Source organism: Pinus tabuliformis, chromosome 9 (assembly GCF_031772625.1).
Source record: "Pinus tabuliformis cultivar Carrire ecotype Pingquan chromosome 9, CPIR1, whole genome shotgun sequence".
NCBI classification, from domain to species: domain Eukaryota; kingdom Viridiplantae; phylum Streptophyta; class Pinopsida; order Pinales; family Pinaceae; genus Pinus; species Pinus tabuliformis.
The window spans coordinates 1,911,859,614-1,911,878,646 of NC_142307.1; the positions used below are offsets into that span (position 1 = coordinate 1,911,859,614).

A 19,033-nucleotide genomic window follows, 5' to 3' on the forward strand; every position below is an offset into this window, starting at 1 on the left:
TCTAGAATTAAACATGAAGTGGATGGATACATTAACATAGTGGGCTCATTCAATATTTTCTCGGGATGGAGAATTTTTTTAGCTCAGTGAACATCTTGAGGAAATCAAGATGAATACCTCCCTACATAAGAGGGAGTGTTGATTTTATATGTAGCTACAGGAGGTATTCCCTAGATACACAAGCTAAACGAAAGAAAAATGGAATTTCAAATTACAAGTAAGAAAATTTAATTAAATTTAAATTTAATTTAATCTACAAAGAGAAGTGCCTCTTGGGCACGCTAATATCACTATTAAATGACACTTTAATTTCTCATTTACTCAAACATTCACTCATCATTCACATATTTCTCTCTCTAACACACGGTAGGTAATTTGAGGAAGAAGTTGAAGTTGCTAAGAAGTTGAATTTTTAGAGTGTAATTGCTTAATGATGTTCTTGGGTGTGCTAAAGTATTATCATATATCATTGGAAGTAATTATTAGTTGTAGAAAATTGTTCTTGTCTAATTAGCACTAAAAAATTAACATAAACAAATTCCCATTCATTATGACTGAGTCCCAACAAAATCTATCATTTAAAATCTGTGATGAAGGAATAGACAAAGAAGTCCACAAACCTATGTCAAGATCATAAACCTCTACCTACTTTGAAGAATCCACACAACCACCCATGACATAAACCTCCCCACCCCCATAAATGCTAGCAACTATAGGCTTGTATCGTGAAAGCTTGAGGGTGATAGGGAATCCCACCTATTGAAAGAGGGGTCATAGGCATACACATTAGATGAAGTGGCATAGTCCAAAAATCCCCCAATAGAGAAAATAGTTTCTCTATTCAAAATGAACTTGGAAAATGTCACATTGATGTCGAATATGGGGAGAGGAAAAAAAAAATGTTCTTTAGGTTCTAGGCATAAAACCTCTCATCCTCAATTGTAAATAAAATTAGCTTTACATAAAAATAGTCTTTTGAAATCCCTTTTGATGATTAATTCCAATTAATAATTTGGGAGGATAAAACAATTTTCCATACCTTAGAGACTACTATGAGGTGTTGATGCATTAGTCTTCAAACTTTGGCCCAGAAATCCAATACAATTTCGTTGGCTAATCTAGGTAGAATAATGTCTGAAGACTCATATTTATTGCTTCCTTCAATGGGTAGTCCAAGAAGAATAATTCTTGAAGACTCATATTTATTTTTTCCTTCTTGAAACCAATATCACTCCAACATTCTTTGGATTTATTATTTCCTTCATGAAATTGATGGTAGAATTATAGGTGCCATGGCTTTTAAGCAGTGTGCTTGTCTCTTATAAACCCTAATGGTTTGTGGGAAAACACCCCCATATTACCATCACAGGATCCTTTGAATCACCTTCTTTGTCCCTTTTTCATTGGATATCATGAACCATAGACCAAAGAAACCATTCTCATGAAACAAAACCCTAGTACCAAATTCATATTTCCCTATATTATCATGACAAGCACCTTTGAATCACCTTCATTTCCTTCATTAGAGAATGCAAACCAAGGACAAAATAAACCAGTCCCATGAAATAAAACCCTAGGAATCCAAAATTATATCGCAAGGAGAGAGAGAGAGTCAGTCGAATTAGTTTCATGAAGTAAAATGAATAAACTTAAAAATATACAATGTAGAAATCAATGTCAAATATCCATATATTGGTATGCTAATTCCAGTATTACTTCAATGAATTGGTATTTCATTGGTATTCCAATGAGCATGAAATTGTGCCTCATAATAATGGCGAATTTAGGAGGATTAGACCAAAAAATTACATTATCCTTATAATTTTTTATGCTACAATCAATTTTATCTATACCATCATACTATTTCTTCAAAATTCATTCCTATCTCTAGTAGTGGCTCGTAATGTTTTATGATTATCATGACTCCTCGAACATCTACGTGACTAATTTTCATGCATTTTTGTATGACCCATCCTCTAATGTCAACTCCAACTTCATAATAGGATCATGAATTTTTATACATGAGTTAGAGCACCATAGATCTTTCCTATCACCATTAGAACTCATGCACTGATTGTTGTGGATCCCTTCCCTTTTGCAATATGTGACATTAACTTCTACTATCAAATTGTAGTATCTAATGTTACATAAGTTAGTATATGGAATACCTTTACTCATTTACATAGGATTCATGAATCAAACTACCAAATTAATCAATGTTTACAACACCCTAACCATTGTCAACTTATTCTACCACCAATATTCTTATCTCTTCACTCACATTTGTTTCCCTGTCAAGAGATATATTACATGTATATGTTCCACCATTAGACATTTAACAGTCTTCCCTATGGATGTTGCATATTGTGCCTCCACATCAAGCTTTCTTAGTCAGAAGGATCCATTTTTGTCTCCTCTAATTGTCATGTTCTATATCCATATCTGCATTACAGCGACAAATCAGACCTCCTTCATTGTAGAAATGTCCTCCTTAACTGTGGCCACCAACTATTCTCATCATGACCCACTTTTGGGTGGTTCATGTTGCTTTCCTTATCTATGGTCAGATCTGTTAAAACATTGTGTTGATCTCTCCATCCACCAGGCCAAAAAATCCTTAGCAACAAAGGCATCCCTTTAAAGCCAAGACTTGGCTCTAATACCAATCGTAGAAATTTTACCAAAGAGTTATATATTTAATGAGACAATTAAAATAAACTAATAAAAATCATGAAACATAAACACAATCCACATATTCTTTACCTTGGTAAAACCTCAACTCTGGGGAAAAACTTAGTTGACATAATTCCATTATTTCTTGGCCAAGATGGCTAAGTGAGGCTTTGCCACTAACTTCCCTAGCCCATTGCAATAGAGTTGCTCCTATCCATTTAAAGGATTCATTACATGCAATCATTCGACACAAAACCATGGGAAATTAAAAACCCATGGGCCCAAAACCACTACTAATGACTCAGTAAACTTTGACTCTTTCCCATAGTAAAGTTCACCTAACATTTCCATTGTAAAATAAAACTAAGTTTTAATATAATATAGTCTTTACATTATCCAGCATTATCATGCATAAAATGTTAATAATGTTAAGAGTTCTAAGTATTCATTCAGGAAATTATCCACTTAGTTACATTTTCTTTCTTACTGTATCTTACCATATTAGAGACTTCCTTGTAAAGAATTGTACCACATTTAATTTACGAATTTTCACATAATTGATTTGGCAACTAACTTTCAAGCAAAACAACCTTAATCTCATTGATTTGGATTATTTTTTTGCATATTTTTAGGATAGAAAAGTAGGTACAATCATTGGGGACCCCCTATAAGGTTTGAAAGAGCCAACCCAAACAAACAAGAGGATTTTCCAGTGACACACAGGGAAAATTCCATTATATATTTGCTAATTTTTGCATCTATTATTTAAAGATCATATTAGTTGTTAAGGTGTAAAAATTAGTACTAACCATGTCACAATAACAGATTTGAAGTATTTGTGGGTTTCCATTCATACCCACCAAAATATATAGTTTTGCAGAGTCAGAATTTTATTTGAGATATAGGTTTGTAAGCTACAAAACCATGAATATTTGAAAATTTTTAAAGTTATTAGCTTCATCAATATTTGGATTACTTCCCCATTCCCAGAATCAATTTATTAAAAATTTGATATTATCATCATTTATTATGTGTAGAAATTGTGTATGACATTTTGAAGGTTTAGTCCCATTAAAAGAAAAATGAGTCATGTGGAAGTTAAAAAAATGTATCTTCTAAGGGTTTCTTTTCATTGTCAATCTTGAAAAAATGAAAGTGATTTTTTGACTCATGTATTGAAAAAAAAAATGTGTGATTGTGGGGATATTATAGAGAAGTTTTTTTTGGTATTACAATTTCTTTTTAGTGGCCTCTACATGTAATATAGGGAAAACAAAAGGACCAATTTTTAATGGAAAGAACTATGCATTTTGGTTTATGAGAATGAAGTATTCACTGTAGGTACAATAATTTTATGAAGTAGTAGAGAATAAAAATACATCAAGCAACTCTGCAAGCCAGTTCTAATGGATAGAAAAATCAATTTGCAAAAATGAGGACGAAGGAGAACAAGGCCATGTTTTGGATCCATAGTTCAATGGATGATTCAATTTTTCCCAAAATAATCGGAGCATCGAGTAAAAATAAGGCATGGGATATCCTAACATAATCATATTAGACTAATGACAAAGTGAAGACTATAAATATTTAAACCCTCATGAGAGAGTTTAAAACATTGAATATGAAGGAGATAGAAAACAATGACTAGTTCATGACTAGAGTGATCTTAAAATTATGGATAAAGTTCATAGGATCCCACCTAAGATGTTCAATATGGTTTTCATTACCATAGAGGATTGAAAATATCTATCTGAACTGATAGTAGAGGAACTAATAATATCTCTCTTGTCCCATGAATTAAGAATCAACATGGAAGAGGATACCTTAGAACACCCCTGTAAGAGATAAACATCAATTTGTTGAGGAAAATGAAAAGGTAATTGTTAAGTATAAGGTATAACTACACTAGAACAGTCGGGATAATTAGAACATCCTAGAAACTCTCTGAATTAGAGGAGGAGAGGCATAAAATGAAGAGATAAGTCCGAGCTACTGTGTGACTATTGCAAAAAAAATATGGAACCTGTGAAACTAAATGTGGAAAGAAGAAATCAAGTTCAAACAAGGGAAAATATAATGTCTCCAACACTAGAAAAGAGACATCTAAGTCAATGTTCATCTTACGTAAAATCACTAAAGAAGATGAAAAGGGATATTTGGTTGTTGGGCAGTGGTTTCAACAATCACAACATGTAACAAGAAGTTGTTTTCTAGCATTTATAGCTCCATTCAACCTAAAATTACTTTAGGAGAAAATAACTATATCAACACCATTGGAAAAGGTGTTGTATCTATCTTGACTAAGAAAAAAGATGAACGCACCGCCAAACTAGTAAATAGTTTTAGCTTGAAATCCTTTACTTAGGTTGTAAAATGTATTTAATAGTTTGTGTATTTCATTATGTAAGGATTGAAGATAAAGAGTAGAAATATGAAGAATAAAACAAAAAGAACGCATAAAACATGGCAAGTTATTTAAAATTTCATTATAAACTTAACATATTGAATAATATGTTGGTTAAAATAATTTTTATTGGATAATCAATGTTATGCAAAGAAAAAACTTGAAATAAATCAAAAATATTCTTTGCAACATAAGTGAAAATAAAAAAAGTAGAAATTTTATGAAAATATTTCAAAAAGGGAAATTAGATGGATAAAAAAATAATCAACATGCACTTTCTCTTTCACTATTTACTAAGAATGTACTTCTAAACTATAATCCTGAATATGTTTCAAAATTTCTATTTTACATTCATTAAAAATTGTGCATAGATTAAAAAAAACAACAACAACAATGACTAAACCTATCCCAAGAATATATAATTCATAATATATGTAAATGATGATGAAATATTCATCAACTCATTTAAGATAGTATTCAAAGTTAGTAAAAATAAATAAATAAATTCTTAAAAAACCATAAAAATTACAATGCCCAAAACATATAAACATTATTTTCTCTTAAAATATAAAAAGTAATCATTCATATATATTTACAACACACTTCACTTTATATTCATGTTTATAATAATTAATTAATTAAAAAAAATATCCAACTCATAATTATAACAAGAGGAGTTGATGAGAAATAAGCCATTGTTGTTTTGGTAGGAAAGTATTAAACATTGTTTATTGTCCTCTAACATAAGTTTCACTCTGAAAAAAGAACAAGTTAACCATGGAGTATTAGCCAACATTTATTCCATCTTGAAAATTGGAGGTTATTTGTCTCATTTGTTAGAAAAATGGCACAAGGTTTAACCTCTTCAAAACCAATTACACTAAAAAAAATTCTACAAATTGTCTTATGAGCAACAACCACTTTTATGGACAAATGGCTTCCATTTTATTTGTACAGTATCCCTTTAATTTGTACAACATTTGTACATTAGCAGGTCTATTTTATTCATGCCAGACTGATTTTCCATCCTACAATATAAAAAAAATGGATTTAACAAATAGAAAGTATTTCATAGTTAATATAAAATATGATCTCCTTAAACCAATATGTTACAATGAGGACTCTATATACAACACTCTATTCTAAGGAGTCTAGTGGACGTCTCTTTGAAAAAAAGGCTCCCTAAAGGCTAAGATGCATCTTGGGAAAGACTTCCAAGTTTCAACACTCTTGTGAAAACAAGGATTTATGTGATGGTATTCTTAAGGTGCTCGCAAGATTTATATCTTTCAACCTCAACAAAAATGTTTGGATATTTGCAACAGACCTGGGAAAGTTTTTAACTAAAATGGAATCATCATTGGCACAATTGACCCTATGGATATTACATACAAGAAATTGTTTAGGAAAAACATATAAAGTGTGGATAGAGCTCTTGGATGCAGTGAATCAAATGAAATAAATAATAGGTTTATCAATTTTGAGGAATATTGAAAAACAATGGCAAAATTCAGATGTTGAACCATTACTTGTAAGCACAAATTTAAATGGAGTCGTACAAATTTTTGTCTATATATTTATTCTACATTAGTTATATGGATTGAAAAGAATAGAGTTTGATGCCTATAATTTTGAGCAGATGGTTTCAACAATACAGAGGATTCTATATGTTGTTGATGATAGTCTAGCTGTAATTGTTGAGGGACAAGCAACAATAAACAAGTCATCCAATCCATTTGATGAAAACAATGAGAACAAATCAAGGGGAGAGATCAAAAAATGTAAAACGGTAGTGACACTTGAGGTGGAATGTATTGGGAAGTCCAGTCTATCTCCTCAAAAACCATGGAACTCATGTGAACTAGAGCAACATGAACATCATTTAGGATCTCATATTTAGTTATTCCTATATTATTTTCTATTGAATTGGGACATGAAAATCACATAATTGAAGCTTTCATTAGTCAACTTAGAGGAGGAAAGAGACTTTTAATTTTCAAAGTTGAGGGATAGTGAAATACTTTATAAAAATCCAGATGTTGAACCATTACTTTGAATCTGCACAAATTTAACTGGAGTCATACAAATTTTTGTCTATATATTTTTACTACATGGGTTAAATGGATTGAAAAAAATATAGTTTGGTATAGGTCATTTTGAGAGGACAGTTTTAACAATGCAAAGGATTCTATATGCTTATGATGATAGTTCAGTTGTAATTGTTGAGACACAAGCAATAATACACAATTCATCTAATCCATATTATGAAAATGATGAGAACAAGGAAAGGGGAGAGATCAACACATGAAAATCAAGAGGGACACTTGATGTGGAAGTGTTATAAAATAGAACTAGGTTCGGTCTTCCTTAAACGTATTTGAGTCATCATGTAATATACTTGTCAAAATAATAAAGATAATAATTATTATTATTGTATCAATGACTTATTAAAGCATGGGTTTCATGCTTGGGGCATCATTATATTAGTCAAAGTCACCATTGTGGACTCCTAGGATTAATATTGAGCTTAGAAAGGCATTGTACATTTAATGAGACCCTTCTCGGGCTTTTGAATCATGTAAAAGGGTTTAGTATTGAGTCAAATATAATTTATGTAACCTCCAAATAAATTTAGCCTAGAAGAAATCAAGCCAGCCTAAGGACACCAATTTGACCTCAATTGGAGCCTATAAATAGAAGGAAGTAGAATTGATTTGGAGCATCTCCTCTCAAGCTAGTTTGATATCTCTAAGGAAGTTGGAGAAGTGTCAAGTAGTGCAAAGTGGGTCGAAGGAAGAAAAGGGAAGTGCGAGTTGGGTGGAGTCTAAGGAAAAGAATAAAATTGAACCTTTGGTACCTCTCTCTCTATGTTTCGTTCCTTAGTTTGGGAGATCGAAGTGTTCAAAGTTCAGTTGATTCCTAATGCCAGAAGTTGCTACATAGTGAAAGTTGTTGGGAATGAAGTTTTGTTGGAAAGCGGTCAAAGATATGGGAATATAACTTGGTGTGGAGGGAAGGTTTGGTATTTGTCTAGGGTAAAGAGTCTCAAACAATACTATTGAAAGAAAGAGAATTTTTTACTGGGTTTTCCCCTCTAGAGGGGTTTTTCTCTGGCATAGTGCTTACATCTTATGTATCTGATTTTGTGATATTCATACACACATAATATGGTAATTTATTGATGAAAGATAATATAATAAAGAAGTAAAATAATCGAACATAACTTACAAGTAATTATCAAGGAACAAGAATCAAACCCTAATATATTTTCATTCATTTTCCAACATGGTATCAAAGCTAAGGTCAAGAAAAATTGAAAATCACTTTGTTGGCATGGATTCTCCCTATTTCATGATCTACATAAGAATGGGTATCAACACTTCTAGAAGTTAGATCAAGGAGGGCATCCACTACTTATTAAACCAGGTCAAAATTCAAGGATTCTTAGTTTCTCTTACAGGTTCTCTTAGTGATGAAAATTCATGGATCATTGAAAGTGCAGCATCAAGACACGTTACAAGAGAAAGTAAAAACCTTCATACACTATCAAAAGATCCATGATCTCATGCAGTGGAATTAGGTGACAACAATAGCTATGTTTTCATATTCATGGGATCAACATTGTTGAAGCTAGAGAATGGATCTAAGTTTCATCTCAAAAAATTTCTATATGGTCTAGGCTTGAAAAAGAATTCACTTTTTATTTCTTGTTTAGAAGATAAAGAGGAAAGAGTTTCTTTTGTTGATGGAAAAGTATTGGTTTGGGGAAAATACTATAGCATTTATAAAGCTTGGGTTATTAGAGTTCGTGAAGGTAGCCTTTATAGAGTTATTACACCTCCTCCTCAAGCTTTGGTTGATATGGAAATAAATACCATTGAGCTATGGCAGAGATGATATAGTCATTTACATTATAAATTCATCCCTACTCTTAGTCAATTGGTTCATGGCATTCCCAATATGAGGTTAGATCATGAAGGTTTGTGCAAGGTATTCTCTTTGGGAAAGCATACAAGAAAGCCATTTCCAAATAGTGAAAGTAGGTCTAAAGAGATACTAGACCTCATTCATTCTGATGTGTGTGGGCCCAAGTCTGAAAATTCACTTCGAGTTCATCTCTATTATGTAACATTCATTGATGAATATTCAAGAAATACATGGATCTACCTTCTCAAAATAGAAGATGAAGTGCTCAAAAAATTCAAGCAATTTAGATCCGAAGTGGAAACCCTAATTGAAAGAAATATAAAATCCCTAAGGCCAAGCAATCATGGGGAATACATTTCTAAGGAATTCATTACATATTTTAAGGAACCAGGAATTAAGAGGGAGTTCATTGTTCCATATTATCCCAATCAAAATGGAGTGTTCTAAAGGAAGAATAGGTCAATTGAAGAAGGCATTTTAACAATGCCCCTTGATCAGGACCTACCAAAATTCTTATGGGTAGAAGAAACAATGACAGCCGTATACATTCAATCCTCATAGAAGTCTCAATAATACAACCCCAGAAAAACTATTCATAGGAAATCATCTGAGTGTGGATCACCTTCAAATCTTTGGAAGTCCACCATATATCCATGTTCCAAAAGAAAAGTGAAATAAGTTGGATTCTACCAGTATTAAGGGAATATTCCTTGGATATAGTCTCTCTTAAAAAGCATATAGAATCTACATCAAGGAAGGAAGATATATTGAAGTAAGAAGGGATGTCATTGTTGGAAATAATAAGAGGTGGGGTGAATCAGTATTCCTTTGTCATTAGCACTTTCAAATATTTTCAGAGCATTAGTTAATCTGAAACTATTATTAATGTTTATGCAATAATAACAATAAATAAAATAACAAAGTAGGGACAAGAATTTTAGGTGGAAAATCCCCTATGGTTCAAAAACCCCCAAACGTTTTTCTAATAGATTCTTTAATCCTCATCCCAAACTGAAATGAAATCAACAAATTCCTATAATTCTAGAAAATCATTCTTCTCCAGCTCCCACTGGAGGAATGCCCCAATTCCTTGGTTTCTTAAGTAATCAACTAAATGGATGCCCCAACACCCTAGTGAGCCAAAACTCTCCCAAGAACCACCCTACCACCCTGAAGTGTTCATAGGCCCCAACCTGTAGGCAACTTCATACACCTTCCTAGCACCTCCTTGCCACCTTATAATGACTGAAATAAGACAAGACTATGGATTCCCAAACCAAGGACAAAGATCCACAATAAAATAAGATGTACAATGATTTTCATGTACTTATCCAAACACCCAATCTCTTTATGACCTACAACCCAACCATGAAATCTACCCAACAGTGACTCGTAAACCTCCCAACACTACCTCTTCGACTCTAGGCTAAATGACTCTTTCAAAAATGACTATATTAACATCTTTACAATGATGAATCTTTTACAAATGACTCTTTTACAACTTTACAATGATGAATCTTTTACAAATGACTCTTTTACACCGATGACTCTTTTATAAATTATTATTTTACAACCTTACAATGATGACCCTTGGCCATAACAATACTTCACGACATCTTGATGGTTGTCATGTCTTCAAGGATGTCCCACTGCAATGCTTCCTTTTATGTGACACTTCTACTCTTTAATTTTTTCTTATTGTTGGACCTGAATCTTCTTCTATCTACATGCAAAATTTTCCTGCGAAATCAATCCCAAAACAAAACAAAATACCATTCAACTTACATCTTCCAACAAAACACATGTAAGTGCATATTAAATATAAATTAAAATTACAATGCGTAACTGAAGTGTTCTTGTCAATTTTTTTGTTTACTTGCTGCAGCAGTAGACAAAGACTCCCACTCTTGATATAGGCCTGGACTCTATGCAAGACTATATCCAAAACTGAGCTAAAGATATACACAATAAAAACTGATGACAAACCCTAGAATTCTGATGGACCAAGTTCTAAGTACAACAATAGAGACCATTCTATCAACTATGACAAGAAAAGTAACATGAACTTACAACATCATATATATTTAGTAGACTTGGTGTAGCATCAGGAATATCTAGCATCAAAAGTGTAGCATCAAGAACAGGACATCTAAAATGTGGTATCAAAACAAACTATGACATATAGAGACATAGAGATATAACCGAGACGTTGTATATACTTACGTTGTATTGAAAAAACATATGTTGGAGATGATACTCAAAATTCAAATGTAAACACTAATCATACATACATTGTTGTAGGAGACTTACCCTTGACTATTGATGTGTGTTCCTTACTGTAGTGATCCTTGAATGCATGTTTTGTCTTGCCTTCTAGGAGCTCGATATTGAATCTCTTGTATGTATGTAATTTTGGATCTCCATGGTCTAAAATTTTGTCTTGTTGTAGATCTCTGAGTCCTCTTTCCAACTCCATAGGTCTAATCAAGATTGGATTCTTCAAGAAATTGTTATGCCCAATCTACCACAATGACCCAATTATAGACTTTTTCAGTAGAGAAAACTTGTACGAAGTGCCACGTGTCATTGTTGCAACCTTCAACCCTAAAAAAGATAACCCAACACACTACAGTTCATCCTCTTTCTGTCACTATTTATGAAATTTGAATCCCATAGTTAGAGAGACAGTTATGACGATTTTCCCAACATCACATGTTCGGGATAGAATTCTAGAGCCTGCAAAAACCCTACCTTCCTCAGATCATATCTCTAAAAATATAGCGAACCAAGATCTGAAATTTGGTCATTAGATTAATCAAGATTTCGGTACAAATGGGTTAAACTTTCAACATTTGAACCATCACATAAATAAGGTTATAGCGAAAATTCCACGATGACCTGTTTGAAGCCACAAAACCCATACTAGAGGAGGATATGAGGGTCACTATTTATATGAATGTATTGAGTTGAGAGGGTCCTCAACAAGTGAATGTTGGAGGGATTCTAGGAGCGATTTTTATTATTAATTATTGACTATTCAATGACCACAACCAATTATGAGTGCCATGCCGCAACTCCATAGGGTTTTAGCCCTCTAACTGGGCTTACTAACTTCAAACATGAATATCTCTCAAACCGTGAAGAATTACGTGGTGTGTCATATATCAACGGAAACATCTCGATGAGTCGAATCCATCTAGAAGATCCTTGGCTCATAATAGAGTAACTTTTCAAGTCAAAATGTCCATGCAAGATCAAGGTAGCACCTGGTACTTCTTGGGTTGACATTAATGACCACCACTAATCAGCAATCTCCCCCTTTGGAATTAATGGCAACACAAGTACTCACCCTGCGATCATGACACCTCTTCCTACTTCCTTCTCTTCCCCTTTGTCATCAATGTAAAAGGGTATCTCCCACTGACAAACTTTCATCCTGCAGACCTGTACACACCTCCACTCCGCCTTTCTAATGAGAACTTCAAAGAATCCCAAGGTTTTGGCAAAGATACTCAAATTCTTCACAAGGTAATGGTTTGGTAAAGATGTTAGCAATTTTTTCCTTTGTGCCAACATATTCAAGATTAATATTCATTTCGGCAACCTGCTCTCTAATGAAATGATATTTGATTGGAATGTGCTTTGTTTTGGAATGCATCACAGGATTTTTGGAGATAATGATGGCACTCATGTAATAACAGAAGATGGGAATAGGCTCACAAAACTTAACTTGAATATCTTGCAAGTTTTGCTTCATCCAAAGAAATTGAGTATAACAAGATACTTCCACGATGTATTTTTCTTCCACTATGGATAACAATATTAAACAATTCTTTTTACTTAACCATGAGACAAGGAAACCACCTAGCTGCTCCACTAGTAATCTAACGATAATCAACACTTCCTGCCCAATCTGAATTTGTATAAGCTTGGATGACCAGATCATTTCCTTTGGGATACCAAAGACTATATTCCGTTGTACCCTTAAGGTATCGAAGAATTATTTTGACGTGAATAATATGAGATTATTTTGGTGCTTCTTGGAATCATGCTACTTGCCCAATTACCTACATCACATCTTGAAGGGAGACTGTCACATATAAGAGACTACAAATGATGGATCTATACAACCTTTGGTCCACGTCCGTTGACGAATCTTCTTGCAACCTGTTACCATGGGGGTAAGGATAGGCTTGAAATCTTCCATCTTGAATTTCTTGAGAATTTCCTTGATGTACTTTATTTGATATATGAATATTCCTTTATCCTTCTCAGATATCTTGATAATCGTTAGATTGTCTTGATCCACTTTCACATAGATATTTCTTGTTAGCGCTTCCTTTCTTGAATCTTTAATAATTCAACTATTCTTCTCCCCTTGAACATGTAATGAAACTACCATCTTATTCAAATTACATGTTTGTCAATCATATACTTGTGTCATATATTGTTGCATAGACTCCTCATCTTCAAATTTCTAGGAGTCGATAAACTGAATTGTTCAAAATATTGTGTCATTTAATGGACCATCTTGACTCGATTCATTAAATAAAGAAGTTGCTAATTCCTCACAATCCATTTCGAATCAAGAAATCATAATTTTTGGGATCTTATTTCCTTCTTTCATTTCTTTCTCATCTTGTACTTGTTCATCATGTACATGTTTTCCTTTCCAAATCTTCTTACTCTCGTCATCAAGATTTTCATTCATGGTTGATTCGATCTTGTACCTTTACTTACGAGCTATGTGTCGATAGTTATGACATTTGTAACATTCGTTGTTATTCATTGAAGATTCTATTTGGTTTCTATCTCGTGATACTGCAAATTTGCTTCGAGGTTTTTGCCGATAATAGTTGTACCTATATAGAAATTCATAATCCCTAGCCATATGTCCAAAAAAATTTCATTTGTAACATTCGATGTCATCTCTCCAATGATCAAATTTTTTGATATTATGTTGATTTACGGAATATGCATTTCTAAAGGATCTCCTGGAATTATATTCATTCCAAACATACATGCGACATTCTACAGTTGTATGTCCAAAACTTCCACATGAATAATAATGACCATAAAAGATAGCTTGGTACCTGGGAGGAAATATTCTTTGAGGAATTGTCTTCCAAGGTTCTTCCTTTGAGTCTTGATCTCTTGATTTAGCCGAGAGATCTATCTTCTTGGTATATTTTGCATATCCATCTTCTTTAATTTTCATTGAAGGACTTGACTTCTTTTTTATTTTTTGTTTGTAAAAAATACCAATCTTATCACATTACGTTCGTTGGTTGTTGATGAGTTCGTCCAAAGTATTTGAACTGGTGGTGTAGTTTTGAAAAGTTTCTCCATTTTTTAGTTCCTTTCGTAGAGGAACTATTTCAGATTCCAATGCTTCTCTTTCCTTGTTTTATTCCTTTAATTATTTCCTGAGAGATTCTTCAATTCTCTTGTATTCTGGAACCTTGATTTTAAGTTTTAGGACCTATTCTCTTTCTATCTTCAATTGGTCTTCAAGAGTGTTGACATGCTTCTTCTCAACTTTGAGCTCTTTGATAACCCTAATCATTATGTTTTGAAATTCAACCTTAGCCATTTCTTGTTCTATTTCTCCTTCTTCATTAAGTGCCTCTTTTGTATTGTACTTGGCCATAAACAATACTCTTGTGTTGAATTCTTCTTCGTTATCACTTTCTTCTTCAGATGAGAAACTATCTTCTTTGGTGAAGAAACTTTTCTTAAACCATTTCTTCCTGCCTTGCTTGTTGAACTTCCTAGGACCTTTCTTTCCATTCGTAACAACGTCATTTTTGTGACAACATTTGGCTACAAAATGCCTAACCTCACCATAGTAAAAACATATTAATGGAAGTTTACCTTTGAATTTTCCTATAGCTATTCTCATTTTCCCCATGGAGTAGGCAAATTCTTTATCTGAGAGTTCTTCTTCCTATTTTTCCTTTTTTCATCCTTATAGCTGTAAGATTTTCTTTCTGAGTTTGCTTCTCCTTACCATTCTTCTTGGATGTGGAAAATGTTGTTTCTAAATGAGATGTGACATGCTATTCTTCAATCCCCATTTCATATGCTATAAGAATTCCATGCAATTCATCTATGTTGAGATTGGTGAGATTCGATCTATCTTCCATGCAATTCATCTATGCTGAGATTGGTTAAATCTTGCTGGCAAGGTTCTGAGGATCTTTCAGACAACAATTTTCATTTCAATAGGTTCTCCCAAACCTTCCAATTTATTTGTTGTTTCCTCAACATGTTGAAAGTATGCAAAAATATCTTCATGTTCCATCATTTTGATTTTCTCAAAATTTTCCTTGAAGATTTGATGCTTTGCTTATTTCACCTTTGATTCACCTGCATATATATTTTCAAGCTTTCCCCATACCTCTTTAGTAGTTTTGCAACTCAATATCTTAAGATAAATAGATTTGATAAGCCCATTGATAATAATATATTTAACCTTTGCATCATATACCATATTTTTCTTACCTTGATCATCCTGGGTTGCTGTGAAGCCTTTGTAAATGATTTCCCATACTTCATATCCATGCGCCAGTAAATGAACCCGCATTCTTCCACTCGAAAGTGCATAGCTATTTCCATTGAACAAAGGAACTATATTCTTAGTATACTCTGTGATCTCCTTCAAGTTGTTAGAATTTTATTGAAGGAACCAATCTCTGATACCAATTGTTGGAAACACTGAGATGGGGGATGAATCAGTATTCCTTAGCAATTAGCACTTTAAAATATTTTCAGAGCATTAGTTAATATTCAATTATTATTAATTTTTATGCAGTAATAACAAGAAATAAAAGAACACAGTTGGCACAATAATTTTAGGTGGAAAACCCCCTTTAGGTCAAAAACCATTGAACGCTTTTCTAATAAATTCTTTAATCTTCAGCCCCAACTGAAATGAAAGCAACAATTTCCTAGAATTCTAGAAAATTATTCTTCTCCGGCTCCCACTAGAAGGATGCCCCAATGCCCTGGTTTCTTCAGTAATCAACTGAATGGATGGCCCAACACCCTAGCGATCCACAACTTTCCCTAGAACCACCCTACCACCCTGAAGTGTTCACAGGCCCCAACCTATAGGTGACTTCATACACCTGCCTAACACCTCCCTACCAACCTATAATGACTTAAATAAGACAAGGTTGCGGATTCCCAAATGAGGGACAACAATCCACGATACAATAAGATGTACAATTATTTTCGTGTACTTGACCAAATACCCAATCACTATATGACCTGCAACCCAACCATGACATCATCCCAACAATGACTCCTATACCAACCAACACTACCTCTTTGACTCTAGGCATAATGACTCTTTCAAAAATGACTCTTTTACAATCTTTACAATGATGAAACTTTTACAACTTTACAATGATGACTCTTTTACAAATGAATCTTTTACAATGATGACTAATTTATAAATGAGACTTTTACAACTTTACAATGATGACTCTTGGCCTTAACAATACTTCACGATATCTAGATGGTTGTCATGTCTTCAAGGATGTCCCACTGCAATGATTCCTTTGATTTGATACTTCTACTCTTGAATTCTTTCTTGATGTTGTACTTGAATCTTCTTCTACCAGCATGAAAAATTTTCCCAGCGAAACCAATCTGAAAACAAAACAAAATACCCTTCAAATTACCTCTACCTGCAAAACATATGTAAGTGCATAATAATGAATAAATACAAATTAAAATTACAATGTGTACCTGAAGTGTGTCTGTCACATTTTTTTACTTTTTTTAGCAGTAGATAAAGACTCCCACTCTTGATATAGGCCTAGACTCTTTGCAAGGCTATATCCAAAACTGACCTAAAGATATATACACTAAAAACTGATGACAAGCCTTAGACTTGTGATGGACAAAGTTCTAAGTACAACAAAAGAGACCATTCTATCAACTATGACAAGACAAGTAACATGAAATTACAATGTCATATAAATTTAGCAGACTTAGTATAACATCAAGAATATGTAGCATTAAATGTGTAGTATCAAGAATAGGACATCTAAAATGTGGTATCAAAACAAAGAGTGACATATAGAGACATAGAGATATAATCAAGACCTTGTATATACTTACGTGGTCATGCAAAAAAATATGTCAGAGATGATACTCAAAATTCAAATGTAAACACTAATCATACATACTTTGTTGTAGGAGACCTAGCCTTGGCTGTTGATGTGTGGTCCTTACTGCAGTGATCCTTGAATGCATGCTTTTTCTTGCCTTCTAGGAGCTCGATATTGAATCTCTTGTATCTATGTAATTTTAGATCTCCAAAGTCTGCAATTTTGTCGTATGTAGCCTTCTAAGTCCTCTTTTCAAACCCATACGTCTGATCAATATTGGATTCTTCCTGAAATAGTTATGCCCAATCTCCCTCAATGACCTGATTATAGAATGGTTCAGTAGTGCGAAATTGTATGAAATGCCACGTGTCACTATTGTGACCTTCACCCCTGAAAATGATACCCAAAAAACTATAGGCCCTCCTCTTTCTGTAACTATTTACGAAATTTGAATACAATGTCCAGGGATAACGTTATGACGATTTTCCCAACATCACCTGTTTGACATGGAATTCGGGAGCTTGCAAAAACCGTAACTTCCTCTGATCATGTCTCCAAAAATATAGCAAAATAAGATCTGAAATTCAGTTACGAGGTGCATCAAGATTTCGGCTCAAATGGGCTTTAATTTTAGCTACAAAAGCTTTGCAGAAAATACGTTATAGCGAAAAATCCACGATGACCTGTTTCAAGCCACAAAATCCCTACTAGAGGAGGATATGAGGGTCACTATTTATATGAATGTCATGAGTTGAGAGGATCCTCAAAAAGTGAACATTGGAGGGATTTTAGGAGATTTTTTTTATTTGATTAATTATTGAATATTCAATGGCCACTACCAATTATGACAACCATGCCACAACCCCATACGGTTTTAGCCCACTAACTGGGGTTTCTAACTTCAAACATGAATATCTCTCAAACCGTGAAGAATTGCGTGGTATGCCATATATCAACGAAAACATCTTGACAAGTAGAATCCATCTAGAAGATACTTTACTCGTAATAGAGTAAGTTTTCAAGTCAAAATGTCCATGCAAGATTAGGGTAACCCCTGGCACTGCTTGGGTTGACATCAATGAAAACCACTGATCAACTATCATATTTGATGAAAATCAAGCCAACAATAAATCAAAGGATCTTCCTATTGACTTTGATGATGAAGAAGTTCCAATATTTGAAGAAGAAGAAGATCATCATGAATGCCTTACTACAAATCAAGAAGAAGAATAAGGACCAAGTGAGCATATTCAATCTGTGGTTATCCCAACCACTTGGAAAGTGCCAAATTAGTTAAAATCAACATTAGAAGATGTTGAAGGACATGAAGATATGAAAGGAACCTTCAATGAATGTAAGAGACCAAAAAGATACTATGGTTATTCTACATATATGACGAAACTAATTGAAGTCAAACCATCCACATTCAAGGAAGTTGCTCATCAAGAAGTTTGGAAGAAAGCGATGCAGGAAGAATATCAATCCATTAAGAACAATGGGGTTTGGAAAATTGTTCCTAGACCTAATTACAAATTTTTTGTCACCTCCAAATGGATTTGTAATATCAAACATGTTATTGATGGAAGTATAGACAAGTATAAATCTAGATGCATTGCAAGAGGTTTCTCTCAAAAGGAAGGCATTGATTATGAAGAAACATTTGCACCCACAGCAAGGTACACTACCATTAGGTCTTTGGTTTCATTGGTTGCTACAATGGGTTGGAATATCCATAAAATGGATGTGGAGACCGCATTTATAAATTGTACCATTGACGAGGAAGTGTATATCAAACAACCCAACGGCTTTGAAGTTAATATCAGGAACTCTAATGTTTGCAAACTTTAGAAGACCCTATATGGTTTAATGCAAGCATCTATGGCATGGTATGTTAGGATGGATGTATCTC

At 33.5% G+C, this 19,033-nt stretch overlaps 1 pseudogene; it reads right to left on the bottom strand.

The window, feature by feature from the left end:
• Positions 1-15,590, bottom strand: part of LOC149156579 (putative F-box/kelch-repeat protein At4g39290) — a 56,901-nt pseudogene extending 41,311 nt beyond the window's left edge.
• Between the last annotated feature and the right edge of the window lie 3,443 nt (positions 15,591-19,033).